This window comes from Triticum dicoccoides, chromosome 3A, assembly GCF_002162155.2.
Source record: "Triticum dicoccoides isolate Atlit2015 ecotype Zavitan chromosome 3A, WEW_v2.0, whole genome shotgun sequence".
In the NCBI taxonomy this organism is placed as follows: domain Eukaryota; kingdom Viridiplantae; phylum Streptophyta; class Magnoliopsida; order Poales; family Poaceae; genus Triticum; species Triticum dicoccoides.
Window position 1 is genome coordinate 175,814,750 of NC_041384.1, and position 14,058 is coordinate 175,828,807.

Genomic DNA, 14,058 nt, shown 5'->3' on the forward strand with positions numbered 1-14,058 from the left:
GGTGTGGACGGGGCGGCGCTGCTCCAGCGAGAGTGGGGTGGGGTCAGAGGGGAGGAAGGGGAGGATGGGGAGAGGGAGGCGTCGGTGGTTCCGCATATCGTTCCGGCGTTCTTTATATCGTTTTCAAGTGATTTCATCTCATATTTCCAGTGGCACACTTGGATTCCCATGTTGAGGCCAGGTTCATGCATCCCTTGTCAAATCTTGCATATGCATCCCGCATAGCATACCATCTTTGCATCATGTTGTTTGAGTTTGCACGTGGTTGATTGTGTTCCGTTTGCTTGTTTGTCTTGGTTGGGTAGAGCCGGGAGACGAGTTCGCTAACGAGGAGCCCGTTGAGTTTGCTTTCGAGGATCCAGTCAACTCTGACAACTTTGCAGGCAAGATGATCATACCCTCGAAATCACTACTATCTTTGCTTTGCTAGATGCTCGCTCTTTTGCTATGCCTATGCTACGATGCCTACCACTTGCTTTCAAGCCTCCCAAATTGCCATGTCAAACCTCTAACCCACCATGTCCTAGCAAACCGTTGATTGGCTATGTTACCGCTTTGCTTAGCCCCTCTTATAGCGTTGCTAGTTGCAGGTGAAGATTGGAGACCGTTCCTTGTTGGAACATTATTTACTTGTTGGGATATCATTATATTGCCATGTTATTTTAATGCATCTATATACTTGGTAAAGGGTGGAAGGCTCGGCCTCTCGCCTAGTGTTTTGTTCCACTCTTGCCGCCCTAGTTTCCGTCATATCGGTGTTATGTTCCCGGATTTTGCGTTCCTTACGCGGTTGGGTTATAATAGGAACCCCTTCATAGTTCGCCTTGATTAAAGCTTTTCCAGAATGCCCAACCTTGGTTTTACCATTTGCCACCTAGCCTCTTTTCCCCTTGGGTTTCCGGTGCCCGAGGGTCATCTTATTGTAGCCTCCCCTGGGCCAGTGCTCCTCTGAGTGTTGGTCCAAACTAGAGTCCTGTGCAGCGCCCCCTCGGGGAAACTCGAGGTTTGGTTTTAGTTGTATGGAGAGCTCATCTGAGTGTGCCCTAAGAACAAGATATGTGTAGCTCCTATCGGGATTTGTCGGCACATTCGGGCGGTGTTGCTGGATTTGTTTTAACCTGTCGAAGTGTCTTGAAGAACCGAGGTACCGAGTCTGATCGGAACGTCTCGGGAGGAGGTCTATTCCTTCGTTGACTGTGAGAGCTTGTCATGGGCTAAGTTGGGACTCCCCTGCAGGGATTTGAACTTTCGAAAGCCGTACCCGCGGTTATGGGCAGATGGAATTTGTTAATGTCCGGTTGTAGATAACTTGAACCCTAACTTAATTAAAATGAATCAACTGAGTGTGTTACCGTGATGGTCTCTTCTCGGCGGAGTCCAGAAAGTGAACACGGTGTTGGAGTAATGCTTGCGCAGGTTGCTCTCTAGTTTCTCGCTCGCGCTTTGCCTCCTCTTCTCGCTCTCTTTTGCGAATAGTTTAGCCACCATATATGCTAGTCGCTTGCTGCAGATCCACATATATTTACCTTGCCATACCTATAAGCTTAAATAGTCTTGATCGCGAGGGTGCGAGATTGCTGAGACCTTGTGGCTCACAGTTTACTATTACACGAGATGCAGGGCCTGATGATTCTGCTCCAGGTGACGCGCTTGAGCTCAAGTGGGAGTTCGACGAGGACTCTCAATGATACTATGTTTCCTTTCCTGATGATCAGTAGCGGTGCCCAGTTGGGGTGATCGGGACCGTGTCTCATGTTGGGTTATCTTTTATTTTGGCGCCGTAGTTGGGCCATGAGTGTTTGATTGTTGTAATGCTATTTATGTACCTTGATTAACGTGGCGAGTGTAAGCCAACTATGTTATCTCCCCTTTTATTATCTATATTACATGGGATGTTGTGATGATTGCCTAACTTACGACATATGCCTTCAATGCGATTATGTCTCTAAGTTGTGCCTCGACATGTGGGAGCTATAGTCGCATCGAGGGTGATCCTCCAGCTCTGATCGCCTCCTCCTCCCCTCGGCAAGCCCCAGCGCATCTCCGGCGAACAGTGATTCCGGTGAGCGCCTCGAAGTCCGTGCAAATCTCAGATCCAAAAATTTCATCGGGTTGACTTTTCGCCAGAAACCCTAGTTCATACGCTTCTATTCATCACATCGTAACTCCTCATCCGTAACTTCGTTTTTGGCATATAGCATATCAAAATATTCACCTCAGAGAGTACATCATTTCATCTCATTGCATCATTTTCATTTGAGTTCATCTTGATGCCCGAAATGCTGTTAGAAGAGTGCTACTTGAGATAATTGTAAGATCTGCTGCTCCATTTAGATATTTGTCATTTTTGCCATGATTATTGTGTGCATGATATGCCCATGATCTCTACATATGTTTTGGTAAGGATCTTGCCATCTTTCCAGAGGTGCAATCCATGTATTTTTTTGATGTGTGTGGTGACTAGCACAAGCTTGCAAAGTGAGGCATTTGGTAATGCTGATTCCAGGGACTTAGCATTTCCACTAAGTCTTTGAGCTATCTATCTCATATGGCCATATGTTCATGTTGTTTCCTAGTGATCCGTGCCTCTTTTGAGGATGATCAGTAAGGATGTTTTGTTAATCTTGTAGTGTTCTATCAATCCATGTCTTTGTTTGCAATTATGGAGAAACCTAGCTTGAGTCAATCAAGCTCTACTTTTGCTATTTCGTGAATCTGGGCAGATTGTCTACTTGTTAGCGATTTTGCTGAGGATGTTGTAGTTGATCCGTGCTTGCTATATTATTGTTCTTGCCATGTCTAGCTTGCATTTTGTGTATTCTTGATGGGCGTATGCTTAGGTTTCCATGACTTGCTCTGTAGTGAGTGCATCGAGCTCGTAAACATGCCTACTTGATATCTGTTTTCAGCATGCTCCAGTTTTCACTAAGTCTGAGAACTGATTATGTTTTTGCCATGTTCACATGCTTGCAATTGTATTTTCTGATCCCTTTTGGCTCAAGGTCACTAAGGGACTTTTGTTAAGCTCTTTGCGTAGCTCCATGCCATGCTTTACTTTGCCATGTTCAGGTCCTGTAGCATGTAGTTTTGTTGCTCGAAAAAGTGCTATTTGATCTGAGATTCCAGACAAGTGCTAATTTCACCAAGTCTGAAATCTGTTTACCATATGCATTTTTGCCATGCTTGTTTGAACCTGTTAATGGATGAATTGGCCGTAGCTCAGTGCTAGACTTTTGTTAAGCATCATGAATGCATCTCTGCCATGTATTTTTATGCCATGTTTGAGTGCTGTAGCATGTTCATCTTGTGGCATTTAGATGGCTACTTGTTGTAAATCGCAGAATGTGGCCATATTTGAATTGCTTGCCATTTCCAAACCGTAACTCCGATTCCGGCGTTCTTTATATCATTTTCAAGAGATTTCATCTCATATTTCCAGTGGCACACTTGGATTCCCAAGTTGAGGCCAGGTTAATGCATCCCTTGTCAAATCTTGCATATGCATCTCGCATTGCATCTCGCATAGCTTACCATCTTTGCATCATGTTGTTTGAGTTTGCACGTGGTTGATTGTGTTCTGTTTGCTTGTTTTTCTTGTTTGGGTAGAGCCAGGAGATGAGTTTGCTAACGAGGATCCCATTGAGTTTGCTTTCAAGGATCCAGTCAACTCTGACAACTTTGCAGGCAAGATGATCATACCCTCGAAATCACTACTATCTTTGCTTTGCTAGATGCTCGCTCTTTTGCTATGCCTATGCTATGATGCCTACCACTTGCTTTCAAGCCTCCCAAATTGCCTTGTAAAACCTCTAACCCACCATGTCCTAGAAAACCGTTGATTGGCTATGTTACCGCTTTGCTCAGCCCCTCTTATAGCGTTGCTAGTTGCAGGTGAAGATTGGAGACCGTTCCTTGTTGGAACATTATTTACTTGTTGGGATATCATTATATTGCCATGTTATCTTAATGCATCTATATACTTGGTAAAGGGTAGAAGGCTCGGCCTCTCGCCTAGTGTTTTGTTCCACTCTTGCCGCCCTAGTTTCCGTCATATCGGTGTTATGTTCCCGGATTTTGCGTTCCTTACGCTGTTGGGTTATAATGGGAACCCCTTGATAGTTCGCCTTGATTAAAGCTTTTCCAGCAATGCCCAACCTTGGTTTTACCATTTGCCACCTAGCCTCTTTTTCCCTTGGGTTTCCGGAGCCCGAGGGTCATTTTATTTTAGCCTCCCCTGGGCCAGTGCTCCTCTGAGTGTTGGTCCAAACTAGAGTCATGTGCAGCGCCCCCTCGGGGAAACTCGAGGTTTGATTTTAGTTGTATGGAGCGATCGTCTGAGTGTGCCCTGAGAACGAGATATGTGTAGCTCCTATCGGGATTTGTTGGCACATTCGGGCGGTGTTGTTGGATTTGTTTTAACCTGTCGAAGTGTCTTGAAGAACCGAGGTACCGAGTCTGATCAGAACCTCTCGGGAGGAGGTCTATTCCTTCGTTGACTGTGAGAGCTTGTCATGGGCTAAGTTGGGACTCCCCTGCAGGGATTTGAACTTTCGGAAGCCGTGCCCGTGGTTATGGGAAGATGGGAATTTGTTAATGTCCGGTTGTAGATAACTTGAACCCTAACTTAATTAAAATGAATCAACTGAGTGTGTTACCGTGATGGTCTCTTCTTGGCGGAGTCCGGGAAGTGAACACGGTGTTGGAGTAATGCTTGTGCAGGTTGCTCTCTAGTTTCTTGCTCGCGCTTTGCCTCCTCTTCTCGCTCTCTTTTGCGAACAGTTTAGCCACCATATATGCTAGTCGCTTGCTGCAGCTCCACATATATTTACCTTGCCATACCTATAAGCTTAAATAGTCTTGATCGCGAGGGTGCGAGATTGCTGAGTCCCTGTGGCTCACAGTTACTATTACGCCAGATGCAGGGCCCGATGATTCCGCTCTAGGTGATGCGCTTGGGCTCAAGTGGGAGTTTGACAGGGACTCTCAACGATACTATGTTTCCTTTCCTGATGATCAGTAGTGGTGCCCAGTTGGGGTGATCGGGACTGTCGTGGTTTTGTCACGGCAGATGTCCTAGAGAACGGACTTAGTCATGGAGCCATCGCCACGAGTTAGCTTGAAGGGGTTAACGCAGACACAAGGATGCAAGGGAATTTATACTAGTTCGGCCCCTTCAATGAAGGTAAAAGCCTACGTCTAGTTGTGATGGAATTGACGGGTGTTTCAATGACTAGGGAGCAAATAAGCTTCACCTATGTCTCGAGTTGTTGTCTGTCCTTGAACCGCCACCGGGTCATCCCCTTATATACATGGGTGACGCCCATCGGTTTACAGAGTCCCGATACCGGCTCATAGATGCGTCCGGTTCGGTCTCCACTATTCCTAACTTATAACACAAGTTACATACCGACTCCGGTTCATAGCTATAGGCCTTAAACCGATTATGGGCCTTCAGCCCTCATCTGCCCTCATGGGATTTTATCATACTCAACTACTGATGAAGTTAACCCGGCCTGTCCTGGCCGGTTTACGCCCAGTAGTAATATCCCCAACATTAGGCCCCAAATTGATTTGAACAGGTTCATGTCAATCCTTAGCAAAAATCTTCATCTTCAATATCTTCTTGTATTTTGTTGAACTGCCGTGATGTCATCTTCTCTGCTCGCGGTAGACCGGTGTGACGTCACTGGTTATAAAGAACCTTATCCGGTTAACAAGCCTGCGACAATTAAGGCCGCAGCTTCGTTTCCAAACTCGCGGCTCCTTGATTCTCGTGCCTGACATATTCCTTTATTTATAAATAGGACCGAAGGGTCATTTCCTTTCTCTTTCCCTCTGACCCCTTCTGCTTCATCTTCCTCGCGTTGCCCAGCTTCAGAGCTACGCCGCCACCGTCGACCTCTGCATCAACCTTGGCCGCTGCATCAACCTGAGCACACCAGAGCATCGCGGCGACCATCCGCTTCTTCCTCAGCTCCGGTAAATCTTCTTTCCTTTCCCCCGTAGATCTGTTCTAGGGTTTCCTTGTTCGTCGAAGTTCATCGAGACTCTGGCGCTGTTCTTCCTTTGTTTCTTCTTTAGCCCATGAATAAAACTTCAAACCTGATGTATTCCCCGTAATGGCTTATCTTCTGTTACCAAAGCAAACCTTTATGCGCATAAAACATTGATCTGGTCCCTTGTGAATTGCTTTGAGATCAACCTTTTAGGTCTAAATCCTTTTATTTTCCTGTCTTACGGTAGATCCAAAATTTCACTGCGACCAAAGGAAGAACAGCGCCATGAATAAAACTTCAAACCTGATGTATTCCCCGTAATGGCTTATCTTCTGTTACCAAAGCAAACCTTTATGCGCATAAAACATTGATCTGGTACCTTGTGAATTGCTTTGAGATCAACCTTTTAGGTCTAAATCCTGTTATTTTCCTGTCTTACGGTAGATCCAAAATTTCACTGCGACCTTATGAAATCTGTTTTTACCTTCCTTAGTTATTCTTGCCTTAGATCTGTATCCTCTTTACCACATAGGGGGTTCACCTTTGAAAAAGCAATCTATCATATATCATTAGTCCCCTTGTTGAACCGCCGTGATGCTGTTGCTTCATAAACTCCGGTTTAGATAGATCTGCTTCTGGTTTAACATTGCACATATCAATGTACTTTGTAGATTTCATCATGGCCAAGCAAGTGTATGAGTGCAATTGGGTCCCTTCTCGCATCACAGAGGATCAACTGGACGATTTAGTCCTGATTGGCGCCTTGGGCAGCAAAGACATCATCCATTGGAGGGCTATTGGCAAAGAATGCCCCCCCACACCTTGAGAAGGAGAGGTTGTTGTTTTCATTTGAGTTCATCTTGATGCCCGAAATGCTGTTAGAAGAGTGCTACTTGAGATAACTATCAGATCTGCTGCTCCATTTAGATATTTGTCATTTTTGCCATGATTATTGTGTGCATGATATGCCCATGAGCTCTACATATGTTTTGGTAAGGGTTTTGCCATCTTTCCAGATGTGCAACCCATGTATTTTTGTGATGTATGTGGTGACTAGCACAAGATTACAAAGTGAGGCATTTGGTAATGCTGATTCCAGAGACTTAGCATTTCCACTAAGTCTTTAAGCTGTTTATCTCATATGGCCATATGTTCATGTTGTTTCCTAGTGATCCGTGCCCCTTTTGAGGATGATCAGTAAGGATGTTTTGTTAATCTTGTAGTGCTCTATCCATCCATGTCTTTGTTTGCAATTATGGAGCACCCTAGCTTGATTCAATCGAGCTCTACTTTTTGCTATTTCGTGAATCTGGGCAGATTGTCTACTTGTTAGCGATTTTGCCGAGGATATTGTAGTTGATCCGTGCTTGCTATGTTATTGTTATTGCCATGTCTAGCTTGCATTTTGTGTATTCTTGATGGGTGTATGCTTAGGTTTCCATGACTTGCTCTGTAGTGAGTGCATCGAGCTCGTAAACATGCCTACTTGATATCTGTTTTCAGCATGCTCCAGTTTTCACCAAGTCTGAGAACTGATTATGTTTTTGCCATGTTCACATGCTTGCAATTGTATTTTCTGATCCCTTTTGGCTCAAGGTCACTAAGGGACTTTTGTTAAGCTCTTTGAGTAGCTCCATGCCATGCTTTACTTTGCCATGTTCAGGTCCTGTAGCATGTAGTTTTGTTGCTCCAAAGAGTGCTATCTGATCTGAGATTCCAGACAAGTGCTAATTTCACTAAGTCTGAAATCTGTTTACCCTATGCATTTTTGCCATGCTTGTTTGAACCTGTTAATGGATGAATTGGCCGTAGCTCAGTGCTAGACTTTTGTTAAGCATCATGAATGAATCCCTGCCATGTATTTTTATGCCATGTTTGAGTGCTGTAGCATGTCCATCTTGTGGCATTTAGATGGCTACTTGCTGTAAATCGCAGAATGTGGCCATATTTGAATTGCTTGCCATTTCCAAACCGTAACTCCAATTCCGGCGTTCTTTATATCGTTTTGAAGCGATTTCATCTCATATTTCCAGTGGAACACTTGGATTCCCAAGTTGAGGCCAGGTCGATGCATCCCTTGTCAAATCTTGCATATGCATCCCGCATTCCATCCCGCATAGCATACCATCTTTGCATCATGTTGTTTGAGTTTGCACGTGGTTGATTGTGTTCCGTTTGCTTGTTTGTCTTGTTTGGGTAGAGCCGGGAGACGAGTTCGCTAATGAGGAGCCCGTTGAGTTTGCTTTCGAGGATTCAGTCAAATCTGACAAATTTGCAGGCAAGATGATCCTACCCTCAAAATCACTACTATGTTTGCTTTGCTAGATGCTCGCTCTTTTGCTATGCCTATGCTACGATGCCTACCACTTGCTTTCAAGCCTCCCAAATTGCCATGTCAAACCTCTAACCCACCATGTCCTAGCAAACCGTTGATTGGCTATGTTACCGCTTTTCTCAGCCCCTCTTATAGCGTTGTTAGTTGCAGGTGAAGATTGGAGACCGTTCCTTGTTGTAACATTATTTACTTGTTGGGATATCATTATATTACCATGTTATCTTAATGCATCTATATACTTGGTAAAGGGTGGAAGGCTTGGCCTCTCGCCTAGTGTTTTGTCCCACTCTTGCCGCCCTATTTTCCGTCATATCGGTGTTATGTTCCCGGATTTTGCGTTCCTTACGTGGTTGGGTTATAATGGGAATCCCTTGATAGTTCGCCTTGATTAACGCTTTTCCAGCAATGCCCAACCTTGGTTTTACCATTTGCCACCTAGCCTCTTTTTCCCTTTGGTTTCCGGAGCCCGAGGGTCATCTTATTTTAGCCTCCCCTGGGCCAGTGCTCCTCCGAGTGTTGGTCCAAACTAGAGTCCTGTGCAGCGCCCCATCGGGGAAAGTCGAGGTTTGGTTTTAGTTGAATGGAGCGCTCATCTGAGTGTGCCCTGAGAACGAGATATGTGCAGCTCCTATCGGGATTTGTTGGCACATTTGGGCAGTGTTGCTGGATTTGTTTTAACCTGTCGAAGTGTCTTGAAGAACCGAGGTACCGAGTCTGATCGGAACGTCTCGGGAGGAGTTCCATTCCTTCGTTGACTGTGAGAGCTTGTCATGGGCTAAGTTGGGACTCCCCTGCAGGGATTTGAACTTTCAAAAGTCGTGCCCGCGGTTATGGGCAGATGGGAATTTGTTAATGTCCGGTTGTAGATAACTTGAACCCTAACTTAATTAAAATGAATCAACTGAGTGTGTTACCGTGATGGTCTCTTCTCGGAGGAATCCGGGAAGTGAACACGGTGTTGGAGTAATGCTTGCGCAGGTTGCTCTCTAGTTTCTCGCTCGCGCTTTGCCTCCTCTTCTTGCTCTCTTTTGCGAACAGTTTAGCCACCATATATGCTAGTCGCTTGCTGCAGCTCCACATATATTTACCTTGCCATACCTATAAGCTTAAATAGTCTTGATCGCGAGGGTGCGAGATTGCTGAGTCCCTGTGGCTCACAGTTACTCTTACACCAGATTCAGGGCCTGATGATTCCTCTCTAGGTGATGTGCTTGAGCTCAAGTGGGAGTTCAACAATGACTCTCAACGATACTATGTTTCCTTTCTTGATGATCAGTAGTGGTGCCCAGTTCGGGTGATCGGGACTGTCGTGGTTTTGTCACGGCAGATGTCCTAGAGAAAGGACTTAGTCATCGAGCCATCGCCATGGGTTAGCTTGAAGGGGTTAAAGCGGACACAAGGAAGCAAGAGAATTTATACTAGTTCGGCCCTTTCAATGAAGGTAAAAGCCTACGTTTAGTTGTGATGGAATTGATGGGTGTTTCGATGACTAGGGAGCAAATAAGCTTCGCCTATGTCTCGAGTTGTTGTCTGTCCTTGAACCGCCGCCGGGTCGTCCCCTTATATACATGGGTGACGCCCATCAGTTTACGGAGTCCCGATACCGGCTCATAGATGCGTCTGGTTCGGTCTCCACTATTCCTAACTTATAACACAAGTTACATACCGACGCCGGTTCATAGCTATAGGCCTTAAACCGATTATGGGCCTTCAGCCCTCATCTTCCCTCATGGGCTTTTATCATACTCAACTACTAATGAAGTTAATCCGGCCTGTCCTGGCCGGTTTACGCCCAGTAGTAATATCCCCAACATTAGGCCCAAATTGATTTGAACAGGTTCATGTCAATCCTTAGCAAAAATCTTCATCTTCAACATCTTCTTGTATTTTGTGGAACCGCCGTGATGCCATCTTCTCTGCTCGCGGTAGACCGGTGTGACGTCACTGGTTATAAAGAACCTTATCCTGTTAAAAAGCCTGCGAAAATTAAGGCCGCAGCTTCGTTTCCAAACTCGCGCTCATTGATTCTCGCGCCTGACATATCCCTTTCTTTATAAATAGGACCGAAGGGTCATTTCCTTTCTCTTTCCCTCCGACCCCTTCTGCTTCATCTTCCTCGCGTTGCCCAGCTTCGGAGCTCCGCAGCCACCGTCGACCTCCGCATCAACCTTGGCCGCTGCATCAACCTGAGCACACCAGAGCATCGCTGTGACCATCCGCTTCTTCCTCAGCTCCGGTAAATCTTCTTTCCTTTCCCCCGCAGATCTGTTCTAGGGTTTCCCTGTTCGTTGAAGTTCATCGAGACTCTGGCGCTGTTCTTCCTTTGTTTCTTCTTTAGCCCATGAATAGAACTTCAAACCTGATGTATTCCCCGTAATGGCATATCTTCTGTTACCAAAGAAAACCTTTATGCGCATAAACATTGATCTGGTCCCTTGTGAATTGCTTTGAGATCAACCTTTTAGGTCTAAATCCTTTTATTTTCCTGTCTTACGGTAGATCCAAAATTTCACTACGACCTTATGAAATATGTTTTTACCTTCCTTAGTCATTCTTGCCTTGGATCTGTATCCTCTTTACCACATAGGGGGTTCACCTTTGAAAAAGCAATCTATCATATATCATTAGTCCCCTTGTTGAACCGCCGTGATGCTGTTGCTTCATAAACTCCGGTTTAGATAGATCTGCTTCCGGTTTAACATTGCACATATCAACGTACTTTGTAGATTTCATCATGGCCAAGCAAGTGTATGAGTGCAATTGGGTCCCTTCTCGCATCACAGAGGATCAACTGGATGATTTAGTCCTGATTGGCGCCTTGGGCAGCAAAGACACCGTCCATTGGAGGGCTCCTGGCAAAGAATGCCCCCCCACACCTCGAGAAGGTGAGGTTGTTGTTTTCGTAGACCACTTAGCCCGGGGTTTTAAACCGTCCGGTTCTAAATTCTACCGGGATGTTCTAGCTGATTTCCAACTCCATCCACAAGACACTGGCCCCAACTCTGTTACAAATATGTGCCACTTCCAAGTGCTCTGTGAGGTGTTCTTTCAAGAGGAGCCCACAGTGGAATTATTCAAAGATCTTTTCCATCTAAACTGCCGTACTGAGTTTACTGATGGCTCTAATACGGAGTTGGGTGGCATGGCGATTCAAAAAAGGAAATAGGTCACATACCCTCACGCCAAGCTGCATAGTCACCCCAAGGAGTGGAATCAGACATGGTTCTACTGCAAAGACACCTCCCCTGCTGGTGAGAATCCCTTGCCTGGCTTTCGTCCGGAGCGGCTCAGCAATACCCATCCTTTTCCTCAACGATTGAGTGCCCAGGAGAGAAGCAAATATGCTCCTCAGCTGTCAAAGCTCAGAGCCTTTATGGCCAACGGTTTAACAGGTGTTGACCTTGCTCGCAGTTGGATATCATGGAGCATACTGCCCCTTAGTCAGCGCTCCGGTTTGATGTGCGAATATACTGATACTGTGGATGACCCACTGCGACATTCAAGACTCCAGCTCTTCGGTGAAGAAATCACACAAGCTGTGCGTAAGATACTGAATGAACCGGAGCACATCTGCGCTAGAACCGGCCTGCTTCCCTTCTGTGCCACCAACAAACCGCTAGCTGTAAGACTTTGATTTTTCTCTTTGCTAAATCTGTTATTGATATGTCTGGTCATTGTTTTTAATATCAGCGTCTCAATAATTAGGGCGATGATCCGTTTTGGAGCAAAAAGCTGCCGCAGGAGAAACCAGAGAAAACAGATAAACCGGAAAGAGAAACCCGACAAAAAACTAAAGCTGTGAAGAAGACTGCCCACCGGAAAAGAACCACTGCATCTTCTAATCCGGCCCCTGATGATGAGGTGGATAATCCAGACTTTGAGGTAGAGCTTGACTCACTTGGTTTATTTTTCATGCATCTTATTGATGATGATATTTGTCAGGATGATGCCGAAGCCAGCCATGCGGATGTTGCAGAGGTAATTATTCTCTCTTCTGATTCCGAAACTTTGCCTTCACAAAAAATCCGTCAGGCAAACCGGAAAGTTAAATTTTCTCATCCTCTTGCTTATTTGGATCCTAAACTTCTTATGAAGACTCAACAACACGAAGCTCACCACACCACCCGGCACAGCGGCCAGGTAGTTACCTCCGCCGGTTTACCGAACAGCCCGGTTCGGAAACGTCATTCCGAGGTCTCTAATTCGCTTGTCAGTGCTTGTCCTAAAGCGGGCTGCTTTCGTCAACCTCTTAATTCGTCTGACTCTGATTATCAGGTTATTTCCCACTCATCTTCTAGTGAGTCGTCGGCTACTCAGCTCCCACCGCTCAAAACGGTGCTTGGGTAAGCTATATTTATTGTGATGTTTGCAGTATATTGCCTTAGAACATATGTTGTATTTAATTTTGTTATTCTTCTCAGGGCCAAACCTAGGCCGAGCAAGAAGGCCCGCCTAGATAAAGCGGCCGAAGAAGATGTCATTCTTGAACCAGGCACCACACCCAATCTTGAAGCGGCTATTCCTGAGGATATTCCCAATGATCCACCACAGCCAGATGATGATCTTACTACTGAGGAAAGACCTACTGATACCTCAGGTCCTATCCATCAGCCCACAGGTTCCCTCCGGGTTGAAAGCTCCACCGGTCCCGCAAAACCTACTGACAAGCCAATAGCTCCAGTGCAAACCGGCGGTACCAATGATGATGAAGTTTTCATTACTGGCACTGGCCATACTGAGCCAAGCAATCCTGTCACTTTATCCAAACATTTTGCCAAGGAAGAATTAGCTACTTTTGGCAAAGGCAAGTGGAATGCTGATCTGATGGCTTACGCTGCTCTGAACGCCCAAGATATCCATTCCAGCTATCTGAACCGGCTGTATACCAGCCGTGACTATGAAGCCGGTCTGGTTAACATGATGAAGGATAAATATGAGGTAACTTCCATATGCTCCTTCTTGCTTGTATGCTTTCATTCTTGTTGACTCTCCTAGCCCCTAAGGGCCGATTTGAAATATTCTTTCAAACCAGGACTTAATAATATGAATCTTGATGCTTTGAAATTTGCTGATGTAGTCCCCAAGGGCCGGTTCAACTTAGCGTAGTTAAACTGATACTTTAAGTAATTGAAACTGCCGCATCAGAATACATATGATCAAATAGCCATTAGCCCCCAAGTGCCAAGTTGAATACTTGTATTGAGCTTCGGACTTTGTAAATAATTGAAAGATGAAGATCGAATATGCATTAGCCCCCAAGTGCTAAGCGCATAACTTGTTATGTGGTTGGTACTTGAATCCTTCTACCGATTTGTTGAAACATATATCTGTATGCCTGCAGGCGGAGCTAAAGGCGAAAGAAAGGCAAGTCATCGATCTGCAAGAAAACCTGAAAACCCAACAGGCTGAAACCTCCAAGGCAAAAGAGGAATTGGCCAGTGCCTTAAGGACCATGAAACAACTTAAGGAGAACTTCAAGAAGAAACGGGCGGATTGGGCCACTGAAAATCCGCTTTGATAAAACGAGCAGAGGATGCCGAGGGTGCACTGAAACCAGTGACGGATGAACTGACCAGCATAAAGCGGCACGTTCATGCCATGACCACTGCTATCTTTGGTAAGCCAGCTTGCCTTTTGAATTGGTTCTGCCTTCTTACAGAGTTGCCGGTTTATTAACTTTTTATGGTATTTCAGGGACACGCATTGGTCACTTGAGGTCAGATGTGC